The following is an 18,876-nucleotide window of genomic DNA, read 5'->3' as shown; positions in this document are numbered from 1 at the left end:
ATGCTAAACGTATATGACTATGTTCCTCAACTCTCCACCCAAATCATGTTAAACGTAATCCTAAAGAGAAGGCAGAAGAAAACCTGTGATAAGTGTTGCTAGCATATGTATTATGTATTAGTGCTATCGCAGAAAGTGATTTTATCAATGTAAGCCTTAAATCTGTTATATTTGTTGCCTTAAGAAATTATCTGTTTTCTGAAATTGTGGCTCATAAACTAAATTCTAACCTTTGAGTTTGCAAATATGTTTTCAGTGAAAGTTCCCAGAAAGGACTCTGACAGGCAAACATCAAGGTCTAAGCTTTAACTAATCTGTAATTTCTAAGTATATTGCCCTACTAAAATTGTTGTTAAAAGCCATGGCTTCTTCTGACTTTATCTTGCCTTTTAAAAGCACAGTCCAGGAATACATGGATATTATCATTCTATGATTATGTCTATCAGAATTAAGGTGTGCATAACAATGTCATTCAGTTAGGAAACATCATGTTTGTGCAGCAAATGCACCTATCTTTGGGAATCCATATCTATCACAATCATCTTACTGCTCATAAAGTTATTTTTCAGTGCAAACTGTAAACATCTTGGTTTGCAAGCCATGGTGTCACTTGGCTTCTGCTGGTATTAACTGTTTGCTTCTTAGATGCTGTCGTGGTTTTGTCCAGCCGGGAACAAAGAGCCACGAGGGTGCTCGCTCACTCCTCCCTCTCCCAGCGGAGCAGGGAGGGAACCAGATAGAAAGGGGAAAAACCCGCATAGAATGAAATAAGAACGGTTTAATAGAACAACAATAAGAAGAAACAGGTTATGGAAAAAAACAGTTTTAACAGTAAATGAGGGAATATACAAAAGGAATGACACATGCCGCAGCTGCTCACACCCCGGGACCCGACACGACCACTCCCGACCGGCAGCCCAGCCCGCGATCCCAAATCCCCGCCACTGACTAGCTCCCTGCCTATATGTACTGGGCATGATGTCAGTATGATATCGAATATCTGTTGCCCAGCCCGGGTCAGCTGCCCATGTTGTGTCCCTTCCTACTTTCTCATCAAAGTTAACTCTATCCTAGCCCAAACCAGGACAGATGCTTAAAAAATTGAATTTACATTAACAAAGCTTTCCCCATCCTCAGGAACATAGCAAATGTCTTTTAACAGATATTCTGTCAAAGGTATATCTAGTAACATACTGCCAAAACATACATGTAAAAACATCAAACACAAGGTGAGGAAACAACTGTGGTTGAAGAGGTTTTATTAATCAGACACCAGACAAGGTGATGCTATGCTTGATATCTTCAACATTTTTTCTTACTTTCTTTCAACTATTGCTATCTTTTCTTTGATAGTTATGGCACCTTTAAAAACTGAGGACAGAAACAAATTAAAACAAGGTTTGGCCACAAACCCATGTTCCTGGGAATTATTCTTTTATTCTGGTTTTCAATTTCTTTATGAAATATCACTTCTGTATTGAAGTCTGACATAGAGGAAAGTGTCAGGAGCTTGGAATCACCACCAGCTCTGGCTGCCACTACTGACTCCTCTATACTCTCCAAATGGCCAGGGACTCCCAGTCAGTCCTCTGAGGCCATCATCTTCTTCTTCAGTGAAAACTTTTCAAAGTTGGTCTCCAGTTACTCACAGCCCTGTTATTTATATAAATAAATAATACTCAAAATTATTAATTATCTAATAAATTGATACCTAATTTTGTTTATTTTCACAGTTAAACTTTATTACGTTCACCAGAAGTTACTAAACAGGTGACATCACTTCTCTAAACAGTAATTTTCACAACACATTCTGGTGTATCAGTTATCTACTGACATCTGTTAATAAGGCCCCATTTCTAATCCCTCTCTCAAACTTGCAAAGGACCTTAGGACAATAGCTCTCTGTGATGATCTGATCTCTGGACTGCAAAAATGGATATATAAATTGTTCTCTCTCTTCTAGATGAATGTGTTCCCACTACATGGCAATATGTTCCATCTACTCCAGATCTTTCTCCCCAGTCAGCAACTTGCTTAGAGACTTCAGTGGTGGTGAAAGTCCATTTGGTTTTACTGCATTTGTACTTGCACATGTATCAATGGATTTGGGGATGTAATGTAATTAATTCTGTCATTTATCTGTCTTCTCATATTAGATAATGATTTTAACCTAACTTGATCAATCCTGTCAAAAGAATGTTTTGTTGGTAGGTGGATTATATAGATAGGCTGGCTGCTGTCACCCCCATCCTGCATTTTAGAGGAAGCATTCTCTGAAAGAGCTTAAATCAACTTTGCTGCTATCCTGGGAAGGTCAGCCAAAGACTGTTTCAGATGAGACAGGAGTGGCTATACATGGTATCTTTATCCCATAACTCTTCAGTGATGCCTGTAGAAAATTGGTAGCAATCTGCCAGGGCACCTCCTGGGAGCTTAGACAGCTGAGATTCCTCTTGGGGAGTCCCCAGGGAGCCAGGCCTGGTGTCCAGGGCCAACCCTACTCCAACCAGGATCAGAGCAGCCAGGTTTGCACCCAGGGCTGCTCCAGACCTAGGCCTCAGGGATGAGTCAAGACTGGGCTGGCATGTGAGTCCATGGGTTGGCCCAACCCAGTGGGGCCCTCATCCAGGCAGGACAGGGCTGTAGGGAGCTGGAGACCAGCCCTGCTTCAGAATGCTTGGGCAAGGATTGATGGCCTCAGGGAGATGTGTGGTCCTGGGGAAGTGGGTAGACTGGACAGACACAGGCAGTGCTGGGGATGCCCTCCGGGCCATGACAAATCAAATTTATAGGAAAACTGACTTACACCAAAACATCACAAGGGAATAATGGTTTATATTATGCAGGAAAAAAAATCAGGAAAATTAACAGAAACAACTCTAGTGCTCAAATCACATTTATGACCATACATCTATGTCTTTGCATGTATAAGAGTCGTTATAAAGATTCTTAAACATTTTGGATGAAATCTATTCTCTCTTTGCTATCTTTAAATTCAAAGTAATGCTGAATTCATAGTATTAGGACTGAGGTAAGAAGCCCGTCTTTCTTGAAAAGCATTTAGTGCTATGGTGCATGAAGAGTAATATTAAAAATAAACTACATTTAGCTCCATAGGGCATTTCCTTCTTATGCACATGCCCCCATTAACTAGTAAGTTTTGGATATTCAGCACCTCTGAAAACTACATCTCTATATGTCAGTTTCTATATTTAGTTTAAAATGTCAAAATTTAGAGGATTTTTTTTAAGATACTGGCCCATTTTTAGAGATGGGATAGTATCCTTCTAATTTGGTTGCTAGTAACCTTCTAATTCAACCACAATTGTGGCTGAAAATATCTACTGACCTGAAAGTTCAAAATTACTAATGAACTGGGAGTTCGTGAATTTGAGAAACACATAATGCAATAATAAAGAAGCTCCTTACAATTATTTAGGAAGAGCTTTTGGGGTTTTTTTAATTGTCATTTAATATTACCAGTAGGGGAAAAACTACATCATATCTATGGAAGACATTCTTGTAATATTACTACAAGAATTATTCCCCATCACAGAAAATATTTCTGTGATATATCTGTCCAGATATAACAAATCACATATACTGCTGAGACTGACATAAGTTAGGGAATTACCATCTTACCAGCCCAGCTACCTTGATCTTACTCATAAAAACATATTATTGATGGAAATTTTGCTTCTCTGTCAATATGCATTAGAATTTAAATCTACAAATCCAAATATATGCTATATTTAAGGAATACACACACACATACACACACAAAAAAAAAGTACAACACAAATTTGTTGCCTCAAGACAGAAAAGAGATTTGTGTGCTTAGTCACATAAATGGCTAGGCTTTGGGGTTTTGGTGGATCTGAAGAATTCATCCTATAAAATACCTCTGTTCTCACCTGACCAAAATTCAGAATCTTCCTTATATACACTCATAAATGTTAAGATTCTTAACTGATTCCAAGTTGCACGTATTTTGTTTCAAACAAAACCATAGAAGTCTGTAATTGTCTACATGCTAAGCAAATTGAAAGTGTCACTTAGAAAATATGATAGAAAGTATACTACTGAAAATGCTGAAAAAAGAAATCTTTCATTCTTGAGCCACTTCATGTTGGAAATTACATGCTATAATATTTTATCTTGTTCAAATTGAAAAATGACATAACAAATATTTACTTGAAATTTGGGTCATCCACTGGGAGAACAGTCCTTTAGGAACAGACTGCTCTAGCCCAGGTCCCTCACAAGATCACAAGTCCTGACAGCAAACCTACTGTGGCGTGAGCATCTTCCCCACAGACTCCCAGGTCCTGTCAGGAAGTTGCTCCAGGATGAACTTTTTATGGAGTCACAATCGCCTTCAGGCATCCACCCACTCCGGCGTGGAGTCCTCCATGGGCTGCTGGTGGGTCTCTGCTTCCTAGTGGTCCTCCATGGACTACAGGGGGACAACCTGCTTCACCACAATCCTCACCACATATCACAGGGAAGCCTTTTCAGTGCCTAAGCACCCTCCTCCCCCTCCTTCTCCACTGACCTTAGTATCTGCAGAGATATATTCACATTCTCCCTCCCTCTTGCTGCTACAGTTTTGCAACTGTACAACAGCTTCTTCTCCTTCTCAATTATGTTATTCACAGAGGCATCATCTCAGTCACTGATTAGCCAGCTCTGGGTCAAGTGCAGAGTCCATCTTAGAATTGACTGGCCCTAAACCTGTGAGCTACACGGGAAGCTTCTGGGAACTCCTTTTTTTTAAAGAAGCCACCCCTGTAGCTCCCCTGCTACCAAAAAACCTGGCCCAGGCAAAACCACTACACAGTGAGATCTATATATTTTCAAAATTCTTACTACCATATAGAGGAACAAGTATTTTCTCTTACATGACTTTATTGAAGGTGAATTATTCTTTAGTAGAGGTCTATATTGGAAGACTGGAATATTGGTTCACAACCTGATGTAGTTAGGGTTGTTTTTTTTTTCAACTGATATCAGCTAGTCCAGTGAAAGTATTTTTTTCTCCTTTAGGAAAAAAAAAGAAAAGCAGAAAATCAGCAATTTTTTCATGACAAAATTCTGTATGACACATGAGAATTGAATTATTGTGCTATCTTGTTGATTTAAGGACCACAAAAATTGAAATCAAAATAATAACATCATAATCGCATGATTTGGAAGAGACATCCAGAGGCCATCTTCCAGTTCAAAACAGCCCAGGCTATGTTAATTCGAACTTTGAATGTCACCAAGAATAGAGGTTCCAACATTTCTCTGGTCAACTCGGTTCAAGTGTTTTAACATTTCTATAGTAAATACTTTTTCCTTTTACTGAGTCAGACTTGTTCACTTTCTAACTTGTGTTTGTTGTCTCTCATCCTTTCACTGAATACCTCTAACCTTTGTCTGCCCCTGTGTTTTCTACACTCTGCTTTTAGGTAGCTGTAGACAGAAATGAGTTCTCTCTTAACATTTTACCTCTGGGCTAAATAAATCTAGCCCCTTACCAGTTTGACTTTCTCCAATATATCAATTTTCTTTTACCACAGAGGACATAGGTATCCAGTTGTGGTTTCACAATTAAAGGGATAGATGTGATCTCAAAAGGAAAAGAAGAATGTCTTCAGATCGGTCACTATACACATTCTAATATGGCACCATACACAGTTGACTTGCTTTGTGGTGATTATCTGATTTATGTGGTTGAAAACAGTGTATAGGGAAGGTTTGCACTATAACTTTTCCAGAGACTGAAGAGAGGTTGACCAGCCTGTGTAGACTCTTCTTCATGAGGACAGATGTGATGTTTTTTTCCCACTTATAACGTGCTCAGCTGACAGGACCTTCAAAAGATGACAGAGGATTGACATAGTGAAATTGGCCAGGCCCTTTAGCATTCTCATCTGCATCCCATCTGGTCCCATCGACTTTTGTCCAAGTATAGTTTAAATTATTTCCCCACCATTGATGTTATCACAATGATTTAAGCTACTTAAGACTTCCTTGAAGATTCAAAATGAATACAAGACAATTATTTTAGGTTTAGAATTAATTACATTGTAAATAAAAAAGCAATAGTCCTGTTCAACACAGTTATATTTACTGAGACTTAAAGATTATGAAGAAGCAGTGCATGAAATATGCTCATAGTTACAGAGATATTATCTACCTCCTTTCAAAAGCAGCATAGTGATACCTGAAACAGTGTAATAGCATTGGATGATTTCATAGTTTGCATTAATGTACATCTTTTTAGAACTAGTATTCCACAGAATTATCTAATTTTCATCCAGTAGTTTAAGATTATTAGCAATAGTTTAAGATTATTAGATGCACTTATTACTTTTATCAAATTCACAAATATGAAAAATAAGAAAATGCGACAAAATTGGTATATAACAGGAGTAAAAGTAAAGTTATGGGAAAACAAGTTTTCTTCATACTTTGTATTCTAGCAAATACAAATTTAGAAAACTATATTTAGCTAGTGTTTACTATTGGAGTTTGAGTCATAATTCATACCCAAAACGCTTCTACATACATAAGCATCAAATTCAGAATAAATATACACACATCATTTTTTACTGGCATAAAATAGTCTAAAAATGTAGCATGTATCCTGCAGATTAATAGTTTATTTAAAAAAAAAAAAAGTAATTGCAAGTGTCTCTAAGCATAGAATCATCAATTAACTTCATATTCAGATGTCTAGGTTCTTGTGATAAAAATATATCTCACAAAATGTAAACTAGTGTCTAAACTTCCATCATAGTCAATGAAGATGTAGCCAGTACAGTTAATGGAGTCCGGGAATCTATTTATCTCTTCCTAAAGGAGGTATCTGCCTTAAGAGAGCTCAATGGCTCTCTGTCTTCATTGACTATATTGACTAGATGGCTACTGACTACAGCAGGAGCTTAGATACCTAGTCCACATGTAATCATTTACATTGTAGATACCTAAATTTATGAGAACAACTTGGATATCCATACATTACAGTTTCCTGAATAGTGATATCCTGGTAATATGCTTCTGGATAAATAGTTCTTAGCCACAGTATAACACACAGTGGTATAAAGGCAATAAGCATTTATATTCGAGTAGCTTTGTATGTCTGGTTCAGGAGGTGAATCCAATTGAAAATCAGAGAGTAGGTGGTCCTGCTCTGACAAGGAGGTTGGACTAGATAATCTTTCAAGGTTTCTTCCAACCCTTAAGATTCTGCGATTCTCTTATTCTGTGTGGTTTTCCTAGTTGCAAACTTCAAGTATGGACTACCTGATGACGAGGAAGACACCAGCACCTAGAAGCATCCAAGGTCTGGCATGGTAACTCGTGTTCTGTAGGCTTAAAGCAGCAAGCTAGCTGTACTTGTAGAAGAAACTGCAGCAACTGCCTCCATATGAGCAAGGAAGAAGGAACCAGCAACTCAGAGTGCACTGAAGTCACTGAGCAGACTAGGAAGGAGCACTCCCCTGCATCTTGAAGTCTTAGCAGTGGTTTTATGTACAGTAGAAATAAGAGGAAAATATAAATTTTGAAGACTCATAAATAAACGTGTTAAATTCTATCCTTAGATGAAACCAGGAGGAATTTGAGTAAAATAGTAATATATAGCTCCTTTATTTTGAATCCTTTCTTAATTGTTGATCATATTCTTAATATTTATCTCTCACAATCAAATCACAGTGTAGGATACAGTGTTCAAGGTTCAGTGAAAACATTTAACTGTCACTGTTTTCGTAAACTTATGACCTTTGCTTTTTTTTTTTTTGGATGAAAAAAAAAATTGTGTTTTTTATAACCTGGTCTTCCATTTGAAACTTCATTGTCATTCATCATACTGTATTTTTCCTTGATGTATTACTAATCTTTGTGAACCACAGCCAAATTCAGTAGATTAGAAATATCGACATATGTAGTCATGGCAGTTTGCAACAATGATGACATCATGTTGATATTACCTCCTTCCATTGTCTGGCCCACTGGTTTATGTTCATCGTGACAACCTGTCATGGTGACAACTCTGTAACACAAACTTTCTTTCAGCAATTCTTTTAGACTCCTAAATACTATCAATAAATTAATATTTCCAATCCTTGATCCTATTTTAGAAATTTTACCTTATCTCCACTGTTATTTTTCTGTTACTTTTTTTTTTCTGTATCTCTTCATTATCCACATAACTTATTGCAGTACTTAGGAGCCATCTATGTTAGAAAAATTTCAGTATCAAATATCAACATGCTGGAAGAGATCAGTCTCAGTACGAATAAATGAAAACAATTTAGAAGAGATGCCATTAGGTCCCAAGGAATGTAATATCTTCATCAGAATGTGCTTTTGGATATTAAACATAGCTAAATGTAAGTAGGTCAGCTTCTCTGAATACAAGATTTTTCCCTTAATTCCTTTGCATATACTAACAGCTTAAACTAGTTATAAGCCTCCCTTGTGTTTTTACTGTACATTGCTGTGCATTTTGGTGATAAAATCCATGAAGCCATACTTCTGATGGTCTTGGGAAGAAGCAATTGTAAGTTGTGATTCAGTTATCTAATTTTTTAACAGCAGTGGAGAGATAGATCTTTCAAATAATAGAATTTGGATACAGTTAGCTAATAACAGTCATCTCATTACTTTGTTATATCACACATTCTTCACCTTAACTAGTCTTATGAAGAATTAATTAAGAGCCATCAACAGTTCCTTCACTAACCAACTTCTGAAAAAGTAATGCTTAATAACATTTTTCTCCTCTCAAATATCTTTATTTTTTTTTATTGCAACAATGAGTCTATTCAGACAATACTAGACATTAAAAAAAAAAAAACCAAAACCATCCAAGGAAAACCCCTAGAAAACATCCAGAATTGAGCAAGTGTATAATATCCAGTCTTATCTAGCAAGATATTACTCAACTATTTCATGGAATTAATGCATTTAGCAGTATAAGCTATGCTTTTTACCTCTTTAAAATATTTAACTGTCTTTTAAGTGTCACCTTACTTTTTAGTTCTTTGGCATTTAATTTCTTATTTTAGGGAATTACAGTATCAAGCATTTTTTCCAGTAATTCTTTGATGTATATTCAGAATCTTTTTGTTGTTGTTGTTGTTTAGGAAGACTGCTTTCTTCCCGTAAGCAATGCAAGTGTAACATTCATGTAACTTCAACAATTTCCTTTGGATTCTCTCAGCTCTGTACTGTGGTACTGTAGATCAGAAAGGAAACAACAGAGAAGATGAGATTAATGCAATAAATCCTTAGAATATTATATAGGGGATTTTATTCCAGGTACACACAAAAATATTTAGGAGATATGGATTTATATAAACATCAATCTTTCTACATTAACTGAAATTTTAAATAATTCAGGGCTTTTTTCTGTATAAATTTACAAAACAAGTTATTCTAATGTTATAGAACTACTGCCCACATATCCAGTTTATAAATATAACATCACTTTCATCTGTATGAATTACTTTTTTCTCTTGTTTTCTTTGATTTTGAAATTAAAAAATAAAGTGGAAAAAGGAGGTTGTCATCACATGAGACTTCATTCTAAAGCTCCATTAGAGATGGAGATTCTAAAATTCATATTCCTCTTTTGTGCTTTGAGTTTTGTTCTGTAACATAGTTATAACACATTATCTCTTTTCCCAGCAATTTTTCAGGGTACTTACCATCATAGTAAATACTGTGTTCCTGGGACCTTAAAACCACAAAGGAGAGATTTGTACTCATTATAATGCTCTTGCCATCTGCTAATCTGGTAGAACTTTGATTTATCAGGTGAAATTATTTCAGCAGACTATTTCAGATATTATCCTTTCCCTCTTTCATATAATGAATTGTTTACTTTCTCCTTTATATCCCTTAACTTAGATAAAAATAGTAATTTTTAGAGGTTTCATTGGATTAAGAAAACGAAAAGTAAATATACAAGCAGGAAGGATCAGAGTAACTCATCTTTTTATGGGGAGAAATACTAAGAAAACTGGAGGGAGTATCAAAAGAAACAAGTATTCTTAAAAAGAGTGTAAAAAATATGAGACAGGATTGTTCTTAGCACTTAATCAAAAGAGAGAAGCAATTCCTAAAAGGATTTTTTGGGACAGGCGTGTCTTCTCTATAGGGTAGTTAGGAGGTCAAGGTTTAGCTTCCTAGATGTGACAGCCTATGCAGAGACTACAAGAAGATTACATCAAGTGTCTAACCTATCAGCATTGTTATCATAGAAATGGAAACACTGGCAAAAGCAGAAAAAAAACTCAGAATTCTATTTTTACTCTCTCATACTATGGTTCCTACATTGGCTGACTGACATGGTTCCTACACTGACACAAGACAGCATAGCTTTGTAGCCCCAGATTGCCTTGAGTAGGTGTGTGTCATAGGAAAATAGTACTGTATAGTTTCTGTGGTCTAATGTTCTTCACAAGCCTTCATTACTGGCTGCTAGATTAAAAGGACATTTGATCTGAACTAGTACAATCATTCTTAAATTATTATATAGCTTGGCCTAGAGGCTAACTGGTGATGGCATGATCTCAGACAGTTGGACTTGAGACTACTGCTACTCAAATGTTCCAGAAACAATAATCTGATATTTTCCTTCTTTGGTTAGCAGAAAACAAGCCTGGGGAGATTCCAGGGAAGAGAAGGGAACTGAAATTCAAAGTGTGATGAATGTTATAACTAATTAGTTTGTTTGAAGATTCTGTATATGCATTGCTTCTTAGTCTTTTGGAAAGGATGTCATTAAACAGCAGAGAGAAAAAGTGCTTGTCCCGATTCTACCTGTTGCATTCTGATTTCAGAAGATATTAATTTACAATAGTTTTAGGACTCATAAGTTCGGGGATTTGTCTTTTGTGAAATCATTATTCTAAAGTATATTCTAATAATACATATCTTAGCTTTGAAATCTGTTTCCTGATATTTATGTGCTTATCTTAAGAAAATGTACAGATGATTCTGTCTTAAAGCTATTACCAGCCCAGAGTCTCATACCTCAAAGATATGATGCATTTGTCTTAAATCCATACCCTGCCTCTACTTTTCTATAGTAAATCAAAATCATTAAGTGCATCAGTGCTGAGGCACATTGTTAAGACATCCAGAAAGCTCGATTCGGACACAGGAAGAGTGGCTACAGGCCAACCAGCTGAAGTGTGACTGCTCAGGTGGATATATCAATGCTATGGGTTAACCCCAGTAGGCAGCTCAGCCTCACGCAGCTACTTGTTCAGTTCCCTACAGTGGGATGAGGAAGACAATCAGAAGGCTAAAAGCTAGAAAACTAGTGTGTTGGGATGAAAACTGTTGAATAGGTAAAGCAATAGCTGCACACTCGAGTAAAGCAAAACAAGGAATTAACTCACTACTTCCATTGTCATTTAGCATTTCTAGAAAATCAGGTCTTCATCATGTGCAGTGATGACTTAGGAAGACAAATACTATAACTACCCCTTCCTCTTTCTTTCCTCAGCTGTACAGAGACTTTTTGGTCAGTTGGGGCCAGCTGTTGGGGCCAGGATCCAGATCTGTCCCCTCCTAAATTCTTGGGCAGCTTCAGCTTATTTACTGGTTGGGCAGCATGAGAAACAGAACAGGCCTTCATGTTGTGTAAGCACTGCTCAGTAATAGCTAAAATATTGATGTATTATCAACACTGTTTTGGTCGCAAACTTGAAACCTAACACCATTTGAGCTATTATGAAGAAAATTAATTTTATGCTAGCCAAAACCAGTAAAATCAAGTGTCCAGACACATATAAGTCTGGAATAAAGCAGAAAATTTTTCTCTCCTAATTTCTGATAGGTACATGGAAAATTTAATCTCTTCCAAAAATTTATATAGCCATGTTCCCTGATAATACAAAAATTAGACATGCTCATGTTCCCACGAATGCAAAAATTGGACAAGATAACTCCTGGCTAAGAGGCTGGTGCTGGCAGGAAGGTTTAGGTTTTTATGAAGGGGGACTTCAACTTCCCTGATATTTGCTGGCAAAGCCACTCAGCCGAGTGCACACAGTCCAGAAGGTTCTACAAAATGTTGACAACAACTTCCTGACACAGATGATCGAGGAACCAATGAGGAGTGGTGTGCTGCTGGACCTGGTACTGACAAATAAGGAGGGTCTGGTTGGGGATGTGGAGGTTGGAAGCAACCTTGGCTGCAGTGACCATGAGATGACAGAGTTCAAGATCCTGTGGAATACGCATGACACAAAACAGGACCGTGACCCTGGATTTCAAGCAAGCTGATGTTGACCTCTTCAAAGACCTGCTTGGAGGGATCTCATGGGATACGATTCTAGATGGTAGAAGTGCTCAAGAGAACACTTCATTCTTCAAGCACTACTTCCTCCAGTGTGTCAATCAGTGTGTCCTCACATGTAGAAAAGCAGGAAAAAGAGGCAGGAGGCCTCCATGGATGAGCAAAGATCTGCTGGGATGACTCAGGGAGAAATCAGCCATCTATGAGAAACAGGGTCTGATTTCTTGGGAATAGTAAAGGAACCAGAGCATGCAGGGGTGCAACCAAAAGGCTAGAACCCGTCTAGAATTAAACCTAGCCAGGAAAGTTAAGGAAAACAAGAAAGGACTTTTCAGGTACATCATCAGCAAAACAAAGATGAAGGGGATTGTGGGCCCACTACTAAACACAGAGGGTGCCCAGGTGACAGAGGATGCATAGAAGGCCGAACTACTGAATGCTTTCTTTTGTTCAGTCTTTACAGCCAAGGTCTGCCCTCGGGCAGCCCATTCCAGCAAGGATAACAGGATGGCCTGGACAGCAGAGGACTTGCCCTAGGTGGAAGAGGAAGAGGTTAAAGACTTGTTGGCCAAGCTTAAGGCTCATAAGTCAATGGGTCCTGATGAGATGCATCCTAGAGTGTTGAAGGAGCTGGCTGATGTGATTGCTAAGCCACTGTCCATCATTTTTGAACAATTCTGGAGGACAGGCGAGGTGCCTGAGTACTGGAGGCCAATGTCATGCTAGTCTTCAAAAAGGGCAGGGAGGAAGACCCAGGATACTACAGGTCAGTCAGCCTCATCTCCATCCCTGGAAAGGTGATGCAACAACTATCCTGAATGTCATCACTAAAGTTATGAAGGAAAAGATGGTTATCAGGGGAGTCAACATGAATTCATCAAGGGGAAATCCTGTTTGACCAGCCTGATAGCTGGCTAGATGAGGGGAGAGCAGTGAATGTCATCTAGCCTGACATCAGCAAGGCTTTTGACACTGTCTCCCACAACATCCTCATCAAAAAGCTCAGGCAATGAGGCTTGGATGAGTGGACGGTAAGGTGGATCAAGAGCTGGCTGAATGACAGAGCCCAGAGGGTGGTGATCAATGGCATGGAGTCGAGTTGGAGGCCTGTGGCCAGTGGAGTTCCACAGGGATGGGTTCTGGGGCCAGTCTTGTTCAACATTGCTGTGCAACCTGATCTAGGTGAACCTTCTTCTGCCAAGAGATTGGACTAGATGAACTCTAAAGGGCCCTTCCAACCCCTACCATTCTATGATTCTATGATTCTAAAGCTAGACAACTTTTAATTTTTTTTATTTTAATCTAAACCTCAGATATACAGAAAAAAAAAAACCAAACCCAAAACTACGACCAGTAGCCAAAGGTCTATCTCCTTCAAGATACTTAAAGCACAGAGCTATAGGAAGGCCTATGTGCAAAGGCAGTATTAGGGAGTGTTCCCATGACAATTCTCCCTTTATTTTAAAAATCTCTGTTATGACTCATTTTTCTATGGAATCTCAGATTTCTCTGTCCTTCAACACTGGCCCAGGCTGAGACCTCTGTTAAAAAACATGCCAAAGACCAAGGTGGAAGGACTGCTTGTAGGAAGTTGCACATAACAGCCCTTTAAACCTTACTCAACTGTGACTCTTATTTTTCCCGACTCTGACTGCATTAACAGGTCTTAATTGTCCTTAGCAACTTCCTCTGGGTCTTCTACCCAAGCACCCTCTATCCACTGACCTGGGAGCTGCATTTAAGATCAAACCTGAGATTTGCCTCTTCCCTAAGGTACATTATATATGTGGATGGATGGATGGATGTGTGTGTCTGTGCATGCATCTATTTTTTTATATATATGAACTGTAATAATTAAAAAATAAAATCAGTCTCTGAATTTCTTGAAGGTAAAGATATTTCTAAATTTATTCTTAGTTTCACTTAATGTCAACATTAAGTCTCAAAACCTAGAAGAGATTGTCCTGAACCTTTTTTAGCACTTCAGAGTGGCTTTTTGAAGGATTCTTTTTTCTCTTTTTAAGTGAAAAAAAAAAGAAAGATTTAAAGAGAGAATGGTTTATATGTTCCTTTAGATTTGATAATACAAGTCGTGTTGCCATGGTAGTCCCTTTCTTTGTACAGAGACTGCTGTGAAACTAAAGAGGTAATCGAAGTGCAATTTCTTTTCTGTTGACAATTTTCTATTTTTTCTTGTTTTATTTCTGTTTTTCTCTTTGGAAACAATGAAAACTTAGCTTTACTTCATAACTTTATTGCACAAAACCTAGTGATTGTTTTGAGACCATGGAGAACACGTTTCAAGAACTTTTGTAGAGGGAGTTGGCAATCCATGTGGGAAGTTTACCAGGAAGTCAGACAACTGGAGTAGTCTGCCAGGTGAAAGGCAGGGTAGCTGGACAGCCCTGACAACCATGAAGTCCAGTGAGATGGGCAGGCTGCCTATTCACCCACTCTGATGCCAGTTGGCATGTAGAGTAGGAGGAAAGCCTATCTGCCTGCCTGATTTCCATAAAAAATGAAGAGGAAGGAGGATGTTCCCAAGAAAACCATTACTTTTGTGGAACCTGAATCCTCAGATGGAAAATTGTTTTGGAAATTATTCAAAAAATGCAGGAAAGACAACCTAGGAAATTACAGGGTGGTCAGCCTCACCTCCATCCCTGGAAAGGTGATGGAACAACTCATCTTTGATGTTATCTCAAAATACATGAAGGAAAAGACGGTTATCGGGGGAGTCAACATGAATTCACCAAGGACAAGTCCTGCTTGACCAACCTCATAGCCTTCTATGATGGCATAGCTGGATGGCTAGATGAGGGAAGAGCAGTGGATGTCATCTAGCCTTACATCAGCAAGGCTTTTGACACTGTCTCCCAGAACATCCTCATCAGAAAGTTCAGGCAGTATGGCTTGGATGAGTGAAGGGTGAGGTGGATCAAGACCTGGCTGAATGACGGAGCTCAGAGGGTAGTCATCAATGTGACCTCTCTACTCTGCCCTGGTGAGGCCTCATCTGGAGTCCTGTTTCCAGTTCTGGGCCTGCCAGCTCAAGAGAGACAGGGAACTTCTGGAGAGAGTCCATTGCAGAGTCACCAAAATGATCAGGGAACTGAAGCATCTTTCTTGTGAGGAAAGGCTGTGGGATCTGGGACTGTTCATCTGGAGAAAAAGGAGACTGAGGTGTGTCTTCATTAATATTTATAAGTATTTAAAAGGTGTATGTCTGCAGGGGTTCTTCTTCATCATGCAAGACAGGAGCAACCAGACACCAATATGATGTGCATCGACTCCACATTTATTTCCACATAATCATCACTTATATACTTTTTCCAAATGCTGTATACATGCTACAATTCATGATAATTAGTTAATACTAAGGATCACATGCTATGCATAAGGCCTCAGTTTCATTTTTGTAACAACTTAGACACCAATTCATTGTGTTAAAACATCACCCTTATTGTACTTAAAACATCAACCTTATTGTGCTTATTACCCCATCTATTTGGGCTTCAGCTAGTTTTTTCTCACACTAGACTATGGTTATGCTTACCTTACATTTTACTTAACTTTATACTATTGTTAGTTAAATATGTTACAATTTGTTAGTCACATATATGCAATCACACAATGCTTAATTGAATGCTCAATTCTATCTTCTAACATTGCTTAGTTTAATGCTCTATCCTGTCTTTTTGCTTTGACCTTGTCTCTATTAGTCTGTAGTTTCGGTTTCCTCTCTGCTCAAGCTTGCTGTCACATAGGCATTACACATGGTACAATGATGAACAGTCCAACAAGCCCTTTCAGACCACCTTCTCCCCACCCCTCCCCTCTTCCTGTGCTCAGAGCCCTGATCCTGGAGTCTTTATCTCCTCCCCCCGCTGAATGGCTCAGGGGGACAGGGAATGGAGGTTTCAGTCAGCCTGTTCCTGATAGATTCCTGTCTCTTGTGTGGGTCTGCTCTGCGGCGTGCAGGCTCTCCAGCACAGCCTGTGCATGGCCATCTCCTCACACAGTGTCTCGCCCGTCCGGGTGCACTCACCCAGAGCTGCTGGTGGCTCTCAGTCCTGACATTGCCGTTGCGTTCTCATGGGTTGCAGAGGGGTCTCTGGTCTGGTGCTCCTCTTTCCTTCCTCCTTTGACTGTGGGGTCCATGTTGGTCATCTCCATCTTGTACCACTCTTACACCTCCTCATAACCACCTCAAATTCCCATCCCAGCCAGGGGAAAGTCTGAGAACTCTTTACCGAGTCTGCACTGCGGTCCCCACCCAGTGTTACCAAGCAAAAGTAGCTCCTTGTAAAATATGACAATTGGGTAAGGGAGAAAGGGGAAACTTTACTGCTATTCATTAATCCCAGGGTTTAAACTATTAACTAGTTAGTTACGATTAACTAACTGTTATTTGACCTGTAATCCCACTGCTAATATACACTATCTAAAAATGCTTTTATAAAAGTGACTCACATTGATTTTTTAAATTATGTAATGAAGCATCTTCTTTATTCTATTGATTGTTGTTACAATTAGAGCCCAGATGAGCTCTAAAAATATCAGAACACTTCAAGACAACAGAAGCAATGTTGTCTTTACCATATCATATTTGTTTTATTTGGTAAATGCTTTGAGTGGCACATATGAGCAAAAGCCTTTTGTCTGCCAGATCAAGCCTGCTGTCCAGCCCCCTGCTCTCAGAGGATCAGCATCTGATCTCAAAGAAGTCAATGTCAGCATTGACTTTGGGTTCAGAAAGTCTGTAATGAAATTGTGTTATCATATATTTTAAAAAACCAGAGATCAACAATGAAAGCACCTGTCCTTGAGTTAAAATCACTAAATGTGTTTCCATAAGTTTCTTCACACTCTACTTCCAATTGAAACTCTTCAGACCAATGAAAACACTCTTTGATAGTAGATCATAAATATTTATTTAGAAAGAGGGTAAAAAATGAATTAAAACTGTAATACTAGTTCAGGCAGTGCCATTGAGTTCTTTTGAGCTGAAAAAAAAATACTATGGGAACAATAGGGGAAGACAGCATTTGAGAATTAATTTACAAATGCTTAGAAAGAAAAATTTGTTGTTATTGTCCACATATCAAGTCAAAGGTTTTTGCATACCTCTTATGTTTGCAAGATATTTAACAGCACTGTTGGGAAATGTTAATCTTGAATGTTCAAGATGACTACAGAACACTTGTGCTAGTAAGTAGGTTTTCTGAGCTGAGTTTCTTATATTACCAAGACTCCAAATGGGTCATAAGTTAATCACTATGACTACATGCAAACTTACATTCTGTGCCTTGCCATATCCTTAATATGTGCATGTCTGATCAGATGTCTCTGAAAATTAAAATACAAGTCTGGTTTCTACTGGAGTGTCTCCTGCATGCCATGCCCAGTGTTGACTTTTAGAGCAAAATCTCGGGTGTGCTCGTGGGCCTGATGTTTACACACTTGAATTGCGAAAAAATGTCACTCTGATGGCTGCTTGAATAAAATATCAATTTAGTTGCAGATGCACAGTGTGTAGTTTCAAACAGTTAGATAAGCCAGTAGGATTTTAAAAATCAAACTTTCTAGATGTTTTTCACTGGTAAGTATCATTTTCACATGCTCACGTCACATATGCTACCTCATGGTTCCAGCACCATCTGAAAAGAGTACATTACTTTAGCAGTAAGCTTTATTTCATTGTCCCCTGCTCGAAAGTATTGTTGAGAAAAACAAGACCCTTGCATTGTTTTAAATGAGTTGCAACATGTCACTTGTTAGGTATTGACTGGCAGTTTTTAAAGTTGTTAGGAAATCTATTTTCATGTAGACCACATTAAGTGTGATGTATGGCTACGTTATTCAGGTATTTGTTTAAAAGAAAGCAAAATTTAGAAAAATTACTTTTTTTGTTCTTGTTTTAAATCATACAGTCTCTTGATGGGTTTTTTTTTTTTTAAAAAGAAAGAAATAAGTATTGGAAGTCCTTGCAGCTTTACTACTGCCAGAACATATATTTCATCATAATACTTTCTACTAAAACACACTCCTTATAGCTGTGAAGTATTTGGTTGTATGATTCTACAGAATGGCTGGCAAAGAGCCTTAACTGTTAATCAGCAGCAGAATAAATCAAATAAGGGAAATGTTGTTGCTAAACACAATAACATACAGTTTTGGATTGAAATAACTGGACTGCTAGAAATGTTTTAAGATATAACCAAAATTTCACTACACTGAAGCAGGTAAGTGCTGCAGCATTTAGGACAACTCATGTAATGAATCTTCCCTTAGAAAAAGATCATAGAAGAATTTTAAGAACAGATCTGTTGTCATTTCCAGGCTCCACCATCTCAACACAGCCTTTTTTTAAATAATTATGACTCTCTGGCTTAGATAGGGGATTGTATATGACCTCTAATCAGTCAACCGCAAAGCAGTAGTAGAATTAACATTTCATAAAAACACTCAGGATCTTCTGTCTCATTGCAGAAATATTAAAGTATGGGACTGCAGTTCAAGATGAATAGATGGCAAAGACATAAATCAAATGGATAGATGAAGGTAGTCAA

The sequence above is a fragment of the Colius striatus genome, chromosome 1 (assembly GCF_028858725.1).
Source record: "Colius striatus isolate bColStr4 chromosome 1, bColStr4.1.hap1, whole genome shotgun sequence".
NCBI lineage: Eukaryota > Metazoa > Chordata > Aves > Coliiformes > Coliidae > Colius > Colius striatus.
The sequence above is the reverse complement of the archived record's forward strand: the minus strand, read 5'-3'. Positions refer to the sequence as shown.